The sequence below is a fragment of the Mustela putorius genome, unplaced genomic scaffold, assembly GCF_011764305.1.
Source record: "Mustela putorius furo isolate JIRA1106 unplaced genomic scaffold, ASM1176430v1.1 tig00003944_pilon_pilon_pilon, whole genome shotgun sequence".
Classification (NCBI taxonomy): Eukaryota; Metazoa; Chordata; class Mammalia; order Carnivora; family Mustelidae; genus Mustela; species Mustela putorius.
In genome coordinates, this window is record NW_025422088.1 from 5,112,292 (window position 1) to 5,129,987 (window position 17,696).

A 17,696-nucleotide genomic window follows, 5' to 3' on the forward strand; every position below is an offset into this window, starting at 1 on the left:
TGCCTCTGTTGCGAAGAGGCAAAAGATTCCACTTTATTTGACTGTAAGCTTGCTCCTATAGTCTGGTTTAGAGGGCATCTACAGAAAATAATATTGAAGTTAATTTTCTTATCCAAAAGTAATTTTCTTATCTATGTTTTAGAGGGGAAAAAAATGAACAGAATTTTCACAATGACAATGAGTGCCAAAATACTTTCATGTATTTGATTATACCCTAATATAGGCTAAAAAGCAAAAAAGACATGAGCCAAACTCTAAAGAATCACTGTTCCATCACTGATGTTCATGAAATCCTGCAAATGAAAATCAATTTATAGAAGGAAGTTTAACACACTGAATTTCAAATTCCTTTAAAGGCTTAAAACTATCACTGTAATATTAACCACTTCCCGGCACCACCCAGGCCTTCTGAATCTGCTATAAATTCAAATGTAAAGATGTAAATTCAGAATACAGAGTCAATTCAATAACACTCTCTGTTTGCAGGTAATTTAATTTCATTTTAGAGAATGCTTTAAACATCACAATTCAACAAAATAAAGCTTTAAAACTGTGCCATTTTTCTGATATACATAAATTTAAGCTAACCTGAAGGAATACATTGTAACATTTTACATCTAAGCCAGGAATGACTGAAAATTAGCAAGGGTTAGGTAAAAATCAAGTTTTGACTTTAACACTGCCAAGTACAGGTAAGTGGACCTCAAACTTTAGAAAATATGAGGAAACACCTGGGAAGTTTGTTTAAAAAACACGGGTTTCTCTCAAGTATTCTCAAGAATCTGGTTCAAAGAGGACCAGAAATCTTCACTTTTTATAAGCATTTCAGCTGGTTCTATTACTGAATGCCATATTTTCACATACTGCACTGAAATACCCTTTAATAGAAGACCAAAGTATTTCTGGGACAGGTAATTATGTGCAACTCTTTAGTACTATCTTATTTTAGCAAAGAAAGAATAAAATTTTTAAAACAATTTTTTTCAAATAATGATGACGTTAAAATGTTTTAAAATTTCTAAAGTAAAGAAAACTTACTTCTCTTAGTATTTATGCTCTAAAAATGTCTATAACTTTTGCTCTGATTAAAGGAAATCATGTTGGATTGTTTCAAACTTGGACTATAGAGATAAGCACAAAAGATTAAAAATCTCCTGGGGCACTTGGGTGGCTCAGTCAGTTAAGTGCCTGCTCAAGTCATGATCTCAGGATTCTGGGATCGAACCCTGTGTAGGGCTCCCTGCTCAGTGGAAAACTTGCTTCTCCCTCAACCTCTGCGCCCACCCCCAACTTGTACGTTCTCTCTCTCTCACTCTCTCTCAAATAAATAAAATCATTTTTAAAAAGGATTAAAAATCTCCTGAAATTCTATCACAGAGGTAACTACTTCTTAGTATTTTAGAATATCTTTTTTCCCCTATATTTATATGTTCCTCACCTGGAACTTTTTATTTCACTATATAGAATAACAGGGTAAAATTGTCAAAAGAAAGGTAGATTGTCACTAGATATAGGCCTTCATTTACAAAAGTACATAATCATATTAATAACAAAATACACAGGGGCGCCTGGGCAGTTCAGTGGATTATAAAGGCTCTGCCTTCGGCTCAGGTCATGATCCCAGGGTCCTGAGCTCAAGCCCCGCATCGGGCTCTATGCTGCAGGAAGCCTGCTTCCTCCTCTCTTTCTCTCTCTCTCTGCCTGCCTCTCTGCCTACTTGTGATATCTATCTGTCAAATAAATAAAATATTTAAAAAGAATAACAAAATCCACAGACGTAAAACAAAGGAAAAAGTAGCAATTAGTTCATAAGCCCTAAAGAAAGAAATACCGTAACTGAGGGAAAGCACAATGAGGCATAGCTTATGCTACACATGCCCATGCCTTCTTGGGAGAAGTGATATTCAATGAAGTTCAGGACACATGAAATATAAATGGATACTGTCTTATGTATAAGAAGTAGACAAGATTCTGTACCTAACACCTATATTACAACAGTTTTAATGGCTGTAGGAATAATTACAGAAGGGGAAGAAAAAAAAAAAGCTCTAAGGACTAAAAAAAAGAGAAAGATAAATAAAGCCAACAGACATAATAAAAAAGGGAAAACAAAACTAAATGCAGATATATTTTTGATGAATTACAAAAAACTAGTTTCATCGTTAATTAGTTCACTATTTCCCTGAATCTTTAAGGTAATTATATTTTCCCTCAAATACAACATGGCCAAACCTATTCTAAAGGAGATAAAGTATATACATTCAGAGTAACTACTCTGCAAATTAATATCCACAATCCCTTCAAAAAAAGGACTTCAAAAAGGACTCCATGTCACCTGGACTCAAATCTATAAAGGAACAGGGGTCATGCAGGTGCAGAGCAACATTGTGCCAAGCCACTCCAACACAGATAAGGAGAGCTCAGGAAGGAGGTCAGTGTGCAAGTCAGGAAGGGAAATCCATCAGCAGCATCAAAGCAAAAAAAAAAAAAAAAAAAAAACAAGCTACAATGCATACACACTAATATTCAACTTCATTATAATGAGTTATCCTTCCAGAAATTCTAATGGAAGATAATTAGAATTTTCATCACTTCTTAATTTCCTTGGAACTTAGAAAGCTTTATTACGCACACAGATACCTTATGCATACAGGTGCTCAATAGAGGCTTGCTTATTTATTTATATTTTAATTTCAGCAGAATTAACATATAGTTTTAAATTAGTTTCAGGTGTACAATACAGTGATTCAACAATTCTAAACACTCAGTGCTCACTGTGGTACGTGTACTCTTAATCCCCCCACCCAGTTCCCCTCTGGTAGCTATCAGTTTTTCTCTCTCTATTTAAGAGTCTGTTTCGTGGTTTGTCTCATTTTATCCATTTATTTCTTAAATTCTATATGTACAAAATCCTGTTATCTTTCTCTGACTTATTTCACTTAGCACTATACTCTCTAGATCCATCCACATTGTTGCAAATGGCAAGACTTCATTCCTTTTAATGGCTGAGTAATATTCCATTATATATGTACATCCATATGTACACCACTTCTTGTTTATCCACTCATCAATTAATGGATACCTGTGCTGCTTCCATAATTCGGCTATTAAAAATAGTGTTGCTATAAACATAGGAACACATGTTTTCAAATTTGTGTTTTCATATTTTTTAGGTAAGTACCCAGTATTGAAATTATTGGATCATATGGTAGCTCTATTTTTAATTTTTTGAAAAACCTCCTGACTGTTTTCCTAGTGGCTGCACCGGTTTTCATTCCCACCAATCACTCATGAGGGCTCCTTTTCTCCCGGTCCTTGCCAACATTTGTTGTTTCCTGTGCAGACTTTTTCAGTTTAAACCTGATTACTATCAATTGCTTAAAATATAGAAAACCAATTTTCAAAGAACCAGATTAAAATAACAGTAATAAAACAAAACAAAAAATAAAAAGGAAACAAATAAACAAAAAGAAACCATATTTAAATTATCTAGTTGACTGAAGGAGCAACAAAATTGGAAGGGAGCAATTCAAATAGCCACAGAACCAGGCAGGTCACACAAATAAATGCAGTGCACCAGGGCATCCGTAAAATAATGGGGCAGGCACAGGGAGAATTAGGCCCCCAAGTACCTCTATGTCTGACTAGAGAAGAGCAAGCTGAGAACTGAGGAACTGTAGAGAGCTTGTATGGTCTGAGGGAGACAACCTCTGCTTACCTCCCAGCAAATACTGCCCCTCAGGGAATGTCAGAGCAGTGTTTTCAAATCATCCTGGCTTAAGTGAACCTATGACTCCAGAGTTTTATGTAAAATCATCTGATATTTAAACATTGACAATTTATATAATTCAAACATTTCTAAAACACTGTGAACCTCTATTGTACATGTACACATTTAGTCATGGCCTACAGGCTGTTAGGTACTGATTGCTAGCCTTCTGGTGAATCTGCTGTGGTTTCAACTTGAGAATAACCATGGCAAGGAATAGATAGCCATCTCTGGCTCTGCTGCCATAAGGATGAATATGAGGTGATACATCTGATAAGGTAGTCCATTTCTCTCTCTTGCTTCTCTTAGCTAGGAGCACATTCTGCTTTCCTGCTAACACCCAAAGGTAAAACAAAATTAGATTATTGTTCCATGAAATATATGTAGTATTTTTTTAAGTTTCTGTATTCTATTCTATATTCTATACATGAATATGTTCCATTAATCTCACAATAAATTTGTTTTACATAACTTACGCTATTGTACCTTTGTTTCTAAAAATAAATACTTTTGCAAACAATCTTTTAAATATAATATTAAGACATGGAAAGCAGAGAAAGTATTCTGGAAGACAGCAGGAAGGACAATCTTACAGAAAGAAGCAAATGCAAAATCAACTACCACAAAACAAAACAAAATAAGACAAAATCAATTTCAAATAGCAGAAATTACAAATAGAATAAAGAAAATGCATCCAGTATCTTATGCTGGACCCAGGGTGCACCAAAACAGTAAAATTTTACACATCTTAATTTTGAAATATATAGATAAAGGATGCTGCCTTTAGGGATCTGTCCACAGAAAAAGAAATTATATCCAACTTATATTTTAAGATAAAATTCATAGAAATACAGTAACTTCATTCTTCATCAGTCTCATCTAAAATAGGAATGCATTTTCTTAGCTGTCTATGACACCATTCATCAGAGAAAGAATAAAATTTATATTCACACCATCATTAGATTAGTTCTTTCCATCATGTCCTACAAATTACTGATCACTGTCCAGCAGAGATCAGAAAGGAAAAGCACTTCCATCCTCACTATATCATATTAATTAATGAATTAATTATACTAATATTAAACTAACTCAACATAAGAAACTTTTATTATGAGATTAAAATCTTAAATCATGTACTTAACAGCAAACATATATAAAGCAATACTCTAATTTCTATGAGGAAATAACATGTGCCATCTGAGGAAAGAAACATACTGTTAATGAACATGTACAGGAATGGTTTCAGAGCTGAAGACCATTTGGAGACTGAGTCTGGATGTGTTTATGGATAGAGAATAAGCCACACAGGCGAAGACCAAAAAAATGGAGTGGGGAAGGGCAATAAGGATATATGACTGAATTTGGAAAGGAGTAGAGATCTCCTCTCAGGCATGAATGAGGGTATCAGTCTGAATAGGATAAATATTCTGAGGTTTCAAAAATCAAGTAAAAGTTGGAGTATTATATAAAGCTCATGCAATGAAGAGAGCCAAAGAGAAACTAAAATGATCATAAAGTAATTAATTTCTAGAAAAGTAGTACAGTTATAAATTTAGTGATGTATGGATATTTATTTGCCTAGAAAAAATTAATATTTTGTTTAAACAAGATGTTGGTGAAATATATAAAAGAAATGAAAACCTACATATTTAAATGTTGGCTATACTTTCCCACCATTATCTCAACATAATTATGAAATTTTAAAGGTGAAATGATTTAAAGAATATTTCTGCCATGTGGATGATTTTAAGTCTCTCATATTCAAGTATTTATTTGCATTAGTATTAATCCTCAAGCATTTGGGTCCTATTTTGTTGGGGTGGAACTGAAAATTGTCACGATTCCCACAAAGACTTTTAAAAAGTTGTACTCATCTTGTTCTCCACAGTGACAATGATGGGTCGTAACTGCTTACATTTTGAAGCTCAAACGATATTCAGATTGAGAACTGTTATCTCTAGGTGACAGGAACAAGAAATGTAGTTTCTAACCATAGGATAAAACTTAAATCTCTTCCTCAGAGTTACTGTGTGTGTGTGTGTGTGTGTGTGTGAGAGAGAGAGAGGGAGAGAAAGAGGGAGCGTGAGTGCATGGTCAGGAGATGATGGGAGTCACTTGACTATTACATAATATTCAAATATACTTTTAAAAATATAATTTATGTTAAAAACATCAAGGAAAACTCATCTATTAAACACACATTGAAGTCTATGCATCAACTTTAAAATATCTATTCTATTTCTAGGAAATTATACTCAATGTAATGAGGTATTAATAAATTTAACATCAACACCCTCTAAAGAATGTTTATAATAAAACTGTGACATCATTGAATTTGACATAAGAATGAAAAAAACTAATGGCAGAACTGAAAAATAAAACACAAATTTACTTTGAGTAACAGGTTTATGTATTCCAATTAAATGAAACATGAAAAAGTTAATTTCAATGAAATAGCCACCATTTTATTATTGGTATATCTGGAAAAATAAAAGCTTCTATAAGGGGCATCTGGGTGACTCAGTCGGTAAGTGTCTGCCTTCAGCTCAGGTGGTGATCCCAGAGAGCTAGGATTGAGTCCCGCATTGGGCTCCCTGCTCCGTGGGGAGTCTGCTTCTCCCTACCCCTCTGCCTGCCAGTCTCCCTGCTTCTGCTCTCTCTTTCTCTATCAAATAAATTAACAAAAAAATTTTTAAGTCTATAAGAAAAACAAGTTTAACTATCTTTCTTCTTTCCTCAGACTCTCCTTCTTCTCAAAATCTATAAAAGCACAAGTTGTGTGGGGCACCTGGGTGGCTCAGTCGGTTAAACATTCAACTGTTGATTTCAGCCCTGGTCATGATCTCATCGTCTCATCAGCTCCTGGCCCAACCTGGAGTGGGCTTGAGATTCTCTCTGTCCCCCCGCCCTGCACTCCTGTGTGTGTTTTCTCTCTGTGTGTGTCTCTCAAATAAATAACACTTAAAAAAAAAAAAAGCACAAGTTTTGTAGAAGTAAAACCATTCCAAATACATGATAGAAGACTGACAAACTCCTAAGCCACACACAGCTCTTCAAAAGGCTCTGCAGTGCTGTGATGATTTGTAGTTTTCTGGTTTCCCAAGGGGAAGCTATAAAAATCAGGGAGACTGAAGACAGTGCCTGCTGAAAAACTGAACAGATGGCTTAGTCAACTAAAAAACCAGCAGTTTTGGAAGCCTGTTCTCATTTAAAGTACCTTCCAGGGACACCTGGGTGGCTCAGTTGGTTAAGCAGCTGCCTTCGGCTCAGGTCATGATCCCAGCATCCTGGGATCGAGTCCCACATCGGGCTCCTTGGTCCGCAGGGAGCCTGCTTCTCCCTCTGACTCTGCCTTCCACTCTGTCTGCCTGTGCTCGCTCTCACTCTCTCTCTCTTACAAATAAATAAATAAAATCTTAAAAAAATAAATAAATAAATAAAGTACCTTCCAAAAACAGCTTGGTGTGGTTGGTTTCAATTTTCTTTTTCTTTGACATTGTTAAGCTATCTTTCCAGCCTTTAGATAGAGAGAACAAAGAAAATATTAACTTCCTTTACAAGAGAACAAAAGACTTACTGTTTCATTTTGTTCTCCTGAAAAACTTTTAGACCTGAGTTTTACTCACTAAGAAAAAATCATAACCTTTCTTTTCCAGCTGCAGTATTCTCTAGACAATCATAAACAACTCTGAAAATGGGTGTTATGGCATGGAAGTAAAGAAATAAAATAAATATATTTATTAAATATATACCAAATATATAAATATTATATATATTCAGTATATTGATATATCAATATACATTTGAACCTTGAACAATGGGTCTGAACTGGACAAATCCACTTATAGGTGGATTTTTTTTCAGTAAATACAGTGTGCTACAATAAATGTATTTTCTCTTATGATTTATTTTAAGAATGATTTATTATAAGAATACTATAATACATATAACATATGAAGTATGTATTAATTGGTGTTACTGGTAATGCTTCAACATTAGGCTATTAGTAGTCAAGTTTTTGAGGAGTCAAAAAGTTGTATGTGGACTTTCAACTGCTTAAGACCTCTAACCCTCATGTTGCTCAAGGGTCAACTGTATATTAAATTATGTATACATACACACATACATCATTCAAGCAAACACGGAAACCTCTGGCTACACCTTTGGTGGAGGAGATCACATACACAAGATTCTGTTTTATGTAGATTATATTAGCAATTTGTAAAAGTGTTGAAAGAAATAGACCAACATAAATTTGAAACATTTATTCTTTGGCAGAGAAGGAAAAAAAGAGAAGGGAGCTGCTCCCACGACTTAGGAGATGATTCACTATTCTGTGGGGAGGAGTTTCAGTGTGGGACATCTATGTAGGCAAAACAGGTAAGAAATGCTTGCTCTGCTACAAGAGGGAACAATATCAAATGATACACAGTTCTACAACATATTGTTTTTAATCACAAGAATAAACCTACTATGTTACAAATAAGAAGGCTAAGTATTTGGCATTATCCCCAAAGCAAAATCTGACTTCACTAAGTAACCTGGCAAGGTAAATACCCTCCTCAGGGGTGTATTGCTATGAAATATATTTTTCTTAGGCACCATTCAACTATTTACCTTTCCACCAATGAAAGGCCATTTATTTTTTTTTTTTAAGATTTTATTTGTTTACTTGAGAGAGAGACAGTGAGAGAGAGCATGAACGAGGAGAAGGTCAGAGAGAGAAGCAGACTCCCCATGGAGCTGGGAGTCCGATGCGGGACTCGATCCCAGGACTACAGGATCATGACCTGAGCCAAAGGCAGTCGTCCAACCAACTGAGCCACCCAGGCGTCCCAAAAGGCCATTTATTTTTAAAAGCTGATTTGTATTTTTTGTTTTTAGAGTTTCAAACTTTCTCTGAAACTCAACTAAACACACATACACACACACACACACACACACACACACACACACACAGTAAAGGGAAATATAAAAATCTATGTACGGATTGCCAGTTGGACCTTCCTTGGAAAACAAAACATCCTGATCCCATCCTTTTTGCTGTTTTTAGGGAGTCCTTCCTCCTCACCTCCCATTAAAATCTCAGGGTCTTGTACTCCTCCTCCATGAGAACACCTAAATTTGAACTGTCATACTGAGATTCAAAATAAACACACACACATAAAACTGATCTTCAATTGCTAATGTATAATTTCTAAGTCAAACAAATACATCTTAACATTTAATTCATTTAGAAGCACAAAATCAGGGTTACAGTCTTCCACTTAAATTCTACTATTTCTGATCAATGTTAAATCATAAAAGCACATGAAGTTTACAGAGTAAGGTACAAAGATTATCTCCCTAAAAGGTATTTTGAACCACAAGGCTAGCAAGAGCCTTTTAATAAGAAGAAATTACAGATGAGGGCGCCTGGGTGTCTGTTAAGTGTCTCCCTTCAGCTCAGGTCAAGATCCCAGGGTCCTGGGATAGAGCTCCCCATCAGGCTCCCTGCTCAGAGGGAAGCCTGCTTCACCCTTTGCCACTTCCCCTGCTTTTGTTACCTCTCTTGCTGTGTCCCTGTCAAATAAATAAATAAAATCTTAAAAAAAAAAAAAAAAGAAAAGAAAGAAAGAAAGGAAGGAAGAAAGAAATTACAGACGTTACTCCTTTCGCAGGAGTAACTTTAACTGATGATGGTGATGATGATGATTTTTTTAAAACCTAGAACGTTTCTTTTTAAAGCCTAGGAAACTTTTAGTTTCTTTTTTAAAAGCCCCTCAAAGTTAGGTAGTTAAGAGATCTTTAAGTCTTATAAATACAATGAACATCAATAAACTTTACATTCTACTCTTTCCTATTAATTATAATAATAAATTAGTTACAGTATTCAGCTTTTCCTATTTCTCCAATGAAAGTAGCTATGATCAGGGTGCCTGGATGGCTCAGTCAGTGGGGTGTCTGCCCCGACCCGGGTCATGATTCCAGAGTCCTATAATAGAGGGAAAATGTTTCTCCTTCTCCCTCTGCCAGCTGCTCCCCTTGCTTGTATGTGTGCTCTCTCTCTCTGTGTCAAATAAATAAAATCTTTAAAAAAAAAAAAAGTAGCTATGATCACTATACACTCTACATAGCAAAATGGCCAAATATTTTAAGTAACTGTATAGATCTGGGTCTAGAATCTGTACTTGAAATCAGGTCAATAATAATAGGCATTTAATCAAAATTTCTTCATTCCTATCTGCTGCACACTGTGCTAAAATCCTTACATAGGTACGTCCCACAATAACTTTATAAAACAGGTTTTATTACCTCAGATAAGGAAACTAAAGCACAGAGGAGGTAAGTACCTGAATAAGGGCACACAGTGATTAGTTTGCAGAAATGGGAGTTGCTCTCAAGCATTTGCTCATAACCACTACACTCTGTACCTTCCAAAATACCACTCCCCCACAAAGATTTCTATGAACTGGCTCCCAGAGATTAGACCCTCCCATTCTCTAAATAGTCCAGACAGGGGTCATTCTCATTCATCAGAAGGCTTGATGTTCAACTTAAACCAGTCAACTACTGCAGCAGGAACAACGCAAGAAAATGCAAAAGAATGGGCTGAGCAATTTCAGCTGGGAAATATAAGTTTAACTTAAGATGTTATTATCTCAACATCTCAAAAGAAATGGTGACATCATGAAATAAAAAGTCAAAATATTAAATATCTAGTGGTAATGTCTTTTTCTCAAGCCCTGTTACATATGGATAAATGTATCTATGCACTGATTTACTTAGCAAATCAAAATCAAGTGATGTATTACTGCTTATATGTACATATGCAAGCACATACCTACAAATCTCCATTTTTATAGCACATACAGTCTTAAAAATAGATATAAAGCTACATAATTGAGAGGGAATCATCTAATTTAAGTAAAATCACCAATTTAGTGAGTGATGGAGTTTTAAAAGAAAACACACAAACATATATCTGGATGGTCTGAGATCACAAGGTAGCTTTTTCTTATGTTGCTAATTTATTGGTTTATTTCCTTTCTAGGATTTGAATAAATGCCATGTGTTGGAGCTACCTTCTGTCTCTAATCCAGTTTTCATTTCAAAGCCAAAATAAATTAAATAATTTATTTTAAAAAAACAAATAAACTATGTGAAATCTGAAACATAAGTATACCTGTCTGCCTATGTACTTCAATAGGTTTTATTAAACAAGATGCTGAGATTTTTAATTACTATTTACTCTTTGTTCATCCACTTTTCATAAAATTCAAGGTTTTTTTTTCATTTTCCATTTAGTTTATTTCTTTTCAGTGTTCCAAAATATATTGTTTATGACCACACCCAGCGCTCCATGTAATATGTGCCCTCCATAATACCCACCACCAGGCTCACCCAACCCGTCACCCCCGTCCCCAAAGCCTCAGTTGGTTTCTCAGACCCCCAGTCTCTAGTGGTTTTTCTCCCCCTACAATATCTCCCCACTCACTTCTCTCCATCTTCCAATGTCCTCCATGTTATTCCTTATGTTCCACAAGTAAGTGAAACCATATGATACTTGACTCTCTCTGCTTGACTTCACTCAGCATAATCTCTTCCAGTCCCATCCATGTTGATACAAAAGTTGGGTAACCATCCTTTCTGACGGAGGCATAATACTCCAGTGTATATATGGACCATATCTTCTTTATCCATTCATCCATTGAAGGGCATTCTGGTTCTTTCCACAGTTTAGTGACTATGGTCATTGCTGCTATGAACACTGCAGTACAGATGGCCCTTTTTTTCACTACATCTGTATCGTTGGGGTAAATATCCAGTAGTGCAATTGCAGGGTCATAGGGAAGCACTAGTTTTATATTTTTGAGGAATATCCACACTGTTTTCCAAAGCGGCTGCACCAACTTGCATTCCCACCAACAGTGGAAAAGGGTTCCCCATTCTCCACATCCTCTCTAACACATGTTGTTTACTGTCTTGTTAATAATGGCCATTCTAACTGGTGTCAAGTTGTATCTCAATGTGGCTTTGATTTGATTCTCCCTGATGGCTAATGATGATGAACATTTTTTCATGTACCTGTTAGCCATTTGTATGTCTTCTTTGGAGAAGTGTCTGCTCATGTCTTCTGCCAATTTTTTGATGTGATTATCTGTTTTCTGTGTGTTGAGTTTGAGGAGTTCATTATAGATCTTGGATATCAGCCCTTTGCCTGTAGTGTTATTTGCAAATATCTTCTCCCATTCCGTGGGTTGCCTCTTTGTTTCGTTGACTCTTTCCTCTGCTGTGCAGAAGCTTTTGATCTTGTTGAAGTCCCAAAAGTTCATTTTTGCTTTTGTTTCCTTTGCTTTTGGAGACATATCTTGAAAGAAGTTGCTGTGGCCGATATCAAAGAGGATATTGCCTATGTTCTCCTCTAGGATTTTGATAGATTCCTGCTGCACATTGAGGTCTTTTACCCATTTCGAGTTTATAGTTGTGTATGTGTAAGAGAATGGTCGAGTTTCATTCTTCTACATATAGCTGCCCAATTTTCCCAGCACCATTTATTGAAGAGACAGTCTTTTTTCCACTGTATATTTTTTATATTTTTTATATTTTTTTTCCTGCTTTGTCGAAGATGACTTGACCATAGAGTTGAGGGTCCATATCTGGGCTCTCTATTCTGTTCCACTGGTCTATATGTCTGTTTTTATGCCAGTACCATGCTGTCTTGGTGATCACAGCTTTATAGTAAAGCTTGAAATCAGGCAACATGATGCCCCCAGTTTTGTCTTTCTTTTTCAACATTTCCTTAGCAATTTGGGGTATCTTCTCGTTCCATACAAACTTAAGATTGTTTGTTCCAGCACATGGAAAAACGCCAGTGGAATTTTGATTGGGATGGCACTGAAAGTATAGATTACTCTAGGCAGTATAGACATTTTAACAATGTTTATTCTTCCAATACATCAGCATGGAATGGTCTTCCATCTTTTTGTGTGTTCTTGAGTGTTCTGTAGTTCCTTGAGTACAGTTTCTTTACCTCTTTAGTCAGGTTTATTCCCAAGTGTCTTATGGTTCTTGGTGCTATAGTAAATGGAATCAATTCTCCAATTTCCCTTTCTATATTTTGATTGTTAGTGTATAAGAAAGCAACTGATTTCTGTACATTGATTTTGTATCCTGCCACACTACTGAATTGCTATATGAGTTCTAGTAGATTGGGGGTGGAGTATTTTGGGTTTTCCATGTAAAGTATCATGTTACCTTCGAAGAGAGAGAGTTTGACTTCTTCGTTGCCAATTTGGATACCTTTTATTTCTTTTTGTTGTCTGATTGCTGTTGCTAGGACTATGTTGAACAAAACTGGTGAGAGTGGGCATCCTTGTCCTGTTCCTGATCTCAAAGGGAAGGCTGTCAGCTTTTCCCCACTGAGGATGATATTCGCTGTGGGTTTTTCATAGATAGATTTTATGAAGTTGAGGAATGTTCCCTCTATCCCTATACTTTGAAGTGTTTTAAAGTGTTTTTTTTTTTAATTAATTTGAGAGAGAAAGAGCACAGAGACAGGCAGAGTGGCAGGCAGAGGCAAGGGGAGAAGCAGGCTTCCTGCAGAACCTGATGAGGGACTTGATCCCAGGATGCTGGGATCATGACCTGGGCCAAAGGCAGCCACCTAACCAGTTGAGCAACACAGCTGTCCCTACTTTGAAGCATTTTAGTCAGGAACGGATGCCATATCTTGACAAACGCTCCCATAAAATGGCACAGGGTTGCAGATTGGATAAAATGACAGGACCCATTGTCTAGAAGAGACACATTTTGAACCTACAGATATATCCAGACTGAAAGTGACAGGATGGAGAAGCATCTTTCATGCCAATGGGCCTCAAAGGAAAGCTGAAGTAGCGATTCTCATATCAGATAAATTAGATTTTAAAAAAAAGACTGTAGTCAGAGATAAAGAAGGACACTACATCATTCTTAAAGGATCTATCCACCAAGAAGATCTAACAATTGTAAATATTTATGCCCCCCATATGGGAGCAGCCAACTACATAAGACAATCTGTTAATCAAGATAAAGAGCCATAGTGATATGAATACACTATTAGTAGGGGATCTTAACACACCACTCTCAGTAACAGCCAGATCATCCAAGCAGAAAATCAATAAAGAAACAAGAGCATTGAATGACACATTGGACCATATGGACCGCATAGATATATACAAAACGTTCCACCCTAAAACAACAGAATACTCATTCTTCTCAAGTGCACAGGGAACCTTCTCCAGAATAGACCACAAACTGGGTCACAAATCGGGGCTCAACCAATACTGAAAGAGTGAGATGATTCCCTGCATATTCTCAGACCACAAAGCTTTGAAACTGGAACTCAACCAAAGAAAAAGTATGGAAGGAATTCAAACACTTGGAAGCTAAAGACCACCCTGCTTAAGAATGTTTGGATCAACCAGGAAATCAAAGAAGAACTTAAACAATTCATGGAAACCAATGAGAATGAGACACTTCCATCCAAAACCTATGGGATACAGCAAAGGCGGTCCTAAGGGGGAAATACATAGCCATCCAAGCCTCACTCAAAAAAACTGAGAAATCCAGAATACATCAGCTCTCCTTACACCTTAAAGAACCAGAGAATCAACAACAAATTAAGCCAACCCCAAACACAATAAGGGAAATAATCAAGATTAAAACAGAGATCAATGAGATAGAAACCAGAGATACAGTAGAACACATCAATGAAACTAGAAGCTGGTTTTTTTTATAAACTGCTGGCCAAACTAATCCAAAAGAGGAGAGAGAGGACCCAAAGTAATAAAATTATGGATGAAAGGGGAGTGATCATGACTAACACCAAGGAAATAGAAACAATCATCAGAAATTATCAATAGCTATATGCCAATAGGTTAAGCAACCTAGATGAAATAGATGCATTCCTGGAAACAAATAAACTTCCAAAACTGAAACAGGAAGAAACTGACAACCTAAATAGACCAATATCTAATAACGAGGTTGAAGCAGTGATCAAAAACCTCCCAAAAAACAAGAGCCCAGAAACTGATGAATTCCCTGGAGAATTCTACCAAACATTCAAAGAAGAAATCATACCTATTCTCCTGAAGCTGTTTTAGAAAACAGAAACAGAAGGAAAACTTCCAGACTTTTTTTATGAAGCCACCATTACCCTGATTCCCAAACCAGGCAAAGACCCCATCAAAAAGGAGAATATCAGATGAATAACCCTGATGAAAACGGATGCCAAGAATCTCAATAAGATCCTAGCTAATAGGATCCAACAGTACATTAAAAAATTATCCACCATGACCAGGTGGGATTTATTCCTGGGATGCAAGGGTGGTTCAACATTCACAAATCAATCAATGTGATAGAACAAATCAATAAGAGAAGAGACAAGAACCACATGGTCCTCTCAACTGATGCAGAAATTCAAGCTTTATATCAGGAATATAGATTCCTTATGGCAGGAATCAAGAATTTTCTGTTCAGTAAGTAATTATCTGCAAGAAGTTATGCTGTTCACTGACAAAATAAGTAACACAAATGAGAGAGAGATACATTAATGAAATATATTTAATGGCCCTTTTATAATCTCTTGTTTTATACCATACTTTCTAAAAATAAAAAAACAAAAAAAGGTCCTGGATGATTTTCAGAATAAAAAAACATAGTTAAAAAAACTGGACAAGTAGGAATATAGGCACACTTCAAATGTTTAAAAAATCCTGAATATTAACAATTAGCCTCAACTTGGTCATAAAATACTAAGTTTTAGAAAAGTATCAAGTCATATTCAATTATAGTTCTATGTAAAAATTAGAGGAGGACGGAGGGGAGGAGTCAAGATGGCGGAGAAGTAGCAAGCTGAGACTACTTCAGCTAGCAGGAGATCAGCTAGATAGCTTATCTAAAGATTGCAAACACCTGAAAATCCATCAGCAGATTGAAGAGAAGAAGAAAAACAATTCTGGAAACAGAAAAACAACCACTTTCTAAAAGGTAGGACAGGCGGAGAAGTGAATCCAAAGTGACAGGAAGATAGACCCTGGAGGGAGGGGCCGGCTCCTGGCAAGCAGTGGATCAACTGCGCACAAAATCAGGACTTTTAAAAGTCTGTTCCGCTGAGGGACATCACTCCAGAGGCTAAATCGGGGCGAAGCCACGTGGGGTCAGTGTGGCCTCAGGTCCCGCAGGGTCACAGAAGGATCGGGGGTGTCTGAGTGTCCCAGAGCTTGAGGGTATTGGAACGGGAAAACCAGCTACAGAGACAGAGCCGACAGTAAGATCGCAGCTCGGGGTTACCTTGAACCGGTCACAGGCTCAGTGAGCTCGGAGCGCGGCCGGAGGTCAGGCAGTCGAGAGTAACTGGGAGCTGTTCTCTGAGGACACACTGAGGAGTGGTGCCGCGGGCTCTCAGCTCCTCCAGGCCAGAGACCAGGAGGCGGCCATTTGTATTACCGTCCTCTGGAACTCTACAGAAAGCGCTCAGGGAACAAAAGCTCCTGAAAGCAACCAGAGCGGATTACTCAGCCCCTGGTAAGGGTGGTGAAATTCCGCCTGGGGTAAAGACACTTGAGAATCAGTACACCAGGACCCTCCCCCAGAAGATCAACAAGAAATCCAGCCAAGACCAAATTCAACTACCAAGGAGTGTGATTTCAATACCAAGAAGAGCAGCAGAATTCCAGAGGAGGAGAAAGCAAAGCACGGAACTCAAGGCGTTTTCGCTGTGATTTTTTTAGTCTTGCAGTTAATTTAATTTTTTTCTTTTTCATTTTTTTTCTCTTCTTATACTAAAATTTTTTTTAAGTTTTAAGCTTTTCTTTTTTAATGTTTTTAAACTAGTTTATCTAATATATATATATTTTCTTTTTTCTATTTTTCTTTATTCATTTTCTATTTTTTAACTCTTTTCTTTTCTTTTTGTTCTTTTTCTTTTCTTTCTTTCTTTATGAACCTCTTTTTTCCCCTTTCTCCCCCCTCACGATTTGGGATCTCTTCTGATTTGGTTAAAGCATATTTTCCTGGAGTTGTTGCCACCCTTTTAGTATTTTACTTGCTCCTTCATATACTCTTATCTGGACAAAATGACAAGGCGGAAAAATTCACCACAAAAAAAAGAACAAGAGGCAGTACTGAAGGCTAGGGACCTAATCAATACAGACATAGGTAATATGTCAGATCTAGAGTTCAGAATGACAATTCTCAAGGTTCTAGCCGGGCTCAAAAAAGGCATGGAAGATATTAGAGAAACCCTCTCGAGAGATATAAAATCCCTTTCTGGAGAAATAAAAGAACTAAAATCTAACCAAGTTGAAATCAAAAAAGCTATTAATGAGGTGCAATCAAAAGTGGAGGCTCTCACTGCTAGGATAAATGAGGCAGAAGAAAGAATTGGCGATATAGAAGACCAAATGACAGAGAATAAAGAAGCTGAGCAAAAGAGGGACAAACAGCTACTCGACCACGAGGCAAAAATTCGAGAGATAAGTGACACCATAGACGAAACAACATTAGAATAATTGGGATTCCAGAAGAAGAAGAAAGAGAGAGGGGAGCAGAAGGTATACTGGAAAGAATTATAGGGGAGAATTTCCCCAATATGGCAAAGGGAACGAGCATCAAAATTCAGGAGGTTCAGAGAATGCCCCTCAAAATCAATAAGAATAGGCCCACACCCCGTCACCTAATAGTAAAATTTACAAGTCTCAGTGACAAAGAGAAAATCCTGAAAGCAGCCCGGAAAAGAAGTCTGTAACATACAATGGTAAAAATATTAGATTGGCAGCTGACTTATCCACCTGCCAGGCCAGAAAAGGCTGGCATGATATTTTCAGAGCACTAAACGAGAAAAACATGCAGCCAAGAATACTATATTTAGCTAGGCTATCATTGAAAATAGAAGGAGAGATTA

The 17,696-nt window shown here is 36.8% G+C and overlaps 1 protein-coding gene across 18 annotated transcripts in view; it reads right to left on the reverse strand.

Annotated features, from left to right (window-relative positions):
* The window catches only part of KDM4C (lysine demethylase 4C), a 510,087-nt gene that overhangs the window by 298,883 nt on the left and 193,508 nt on the right, over positions 1 to 17,696 (reverse strand). The window contains exons 9-10 of one of the 18 annotated variants that reach the window (XR_006603632.1): positions 7,215 to 7,286; positions 3,455 to 4,102 (exon numbers count right to left, since the gene is read on the reverse strand). The exons of the other annotated variants lie outside the window; for them this stretch is intronic. The gene's annotated coding sequence lies outside the window, so the exon portion shown is untranslated. Of the gene's footprint in view, positions 1 to 3,454; positions 4,103 to 7,214; positions 7,287 to 17,696 lie in introns of those variants that run through there. 18 annotated transcript variants of the gene reach the window in all.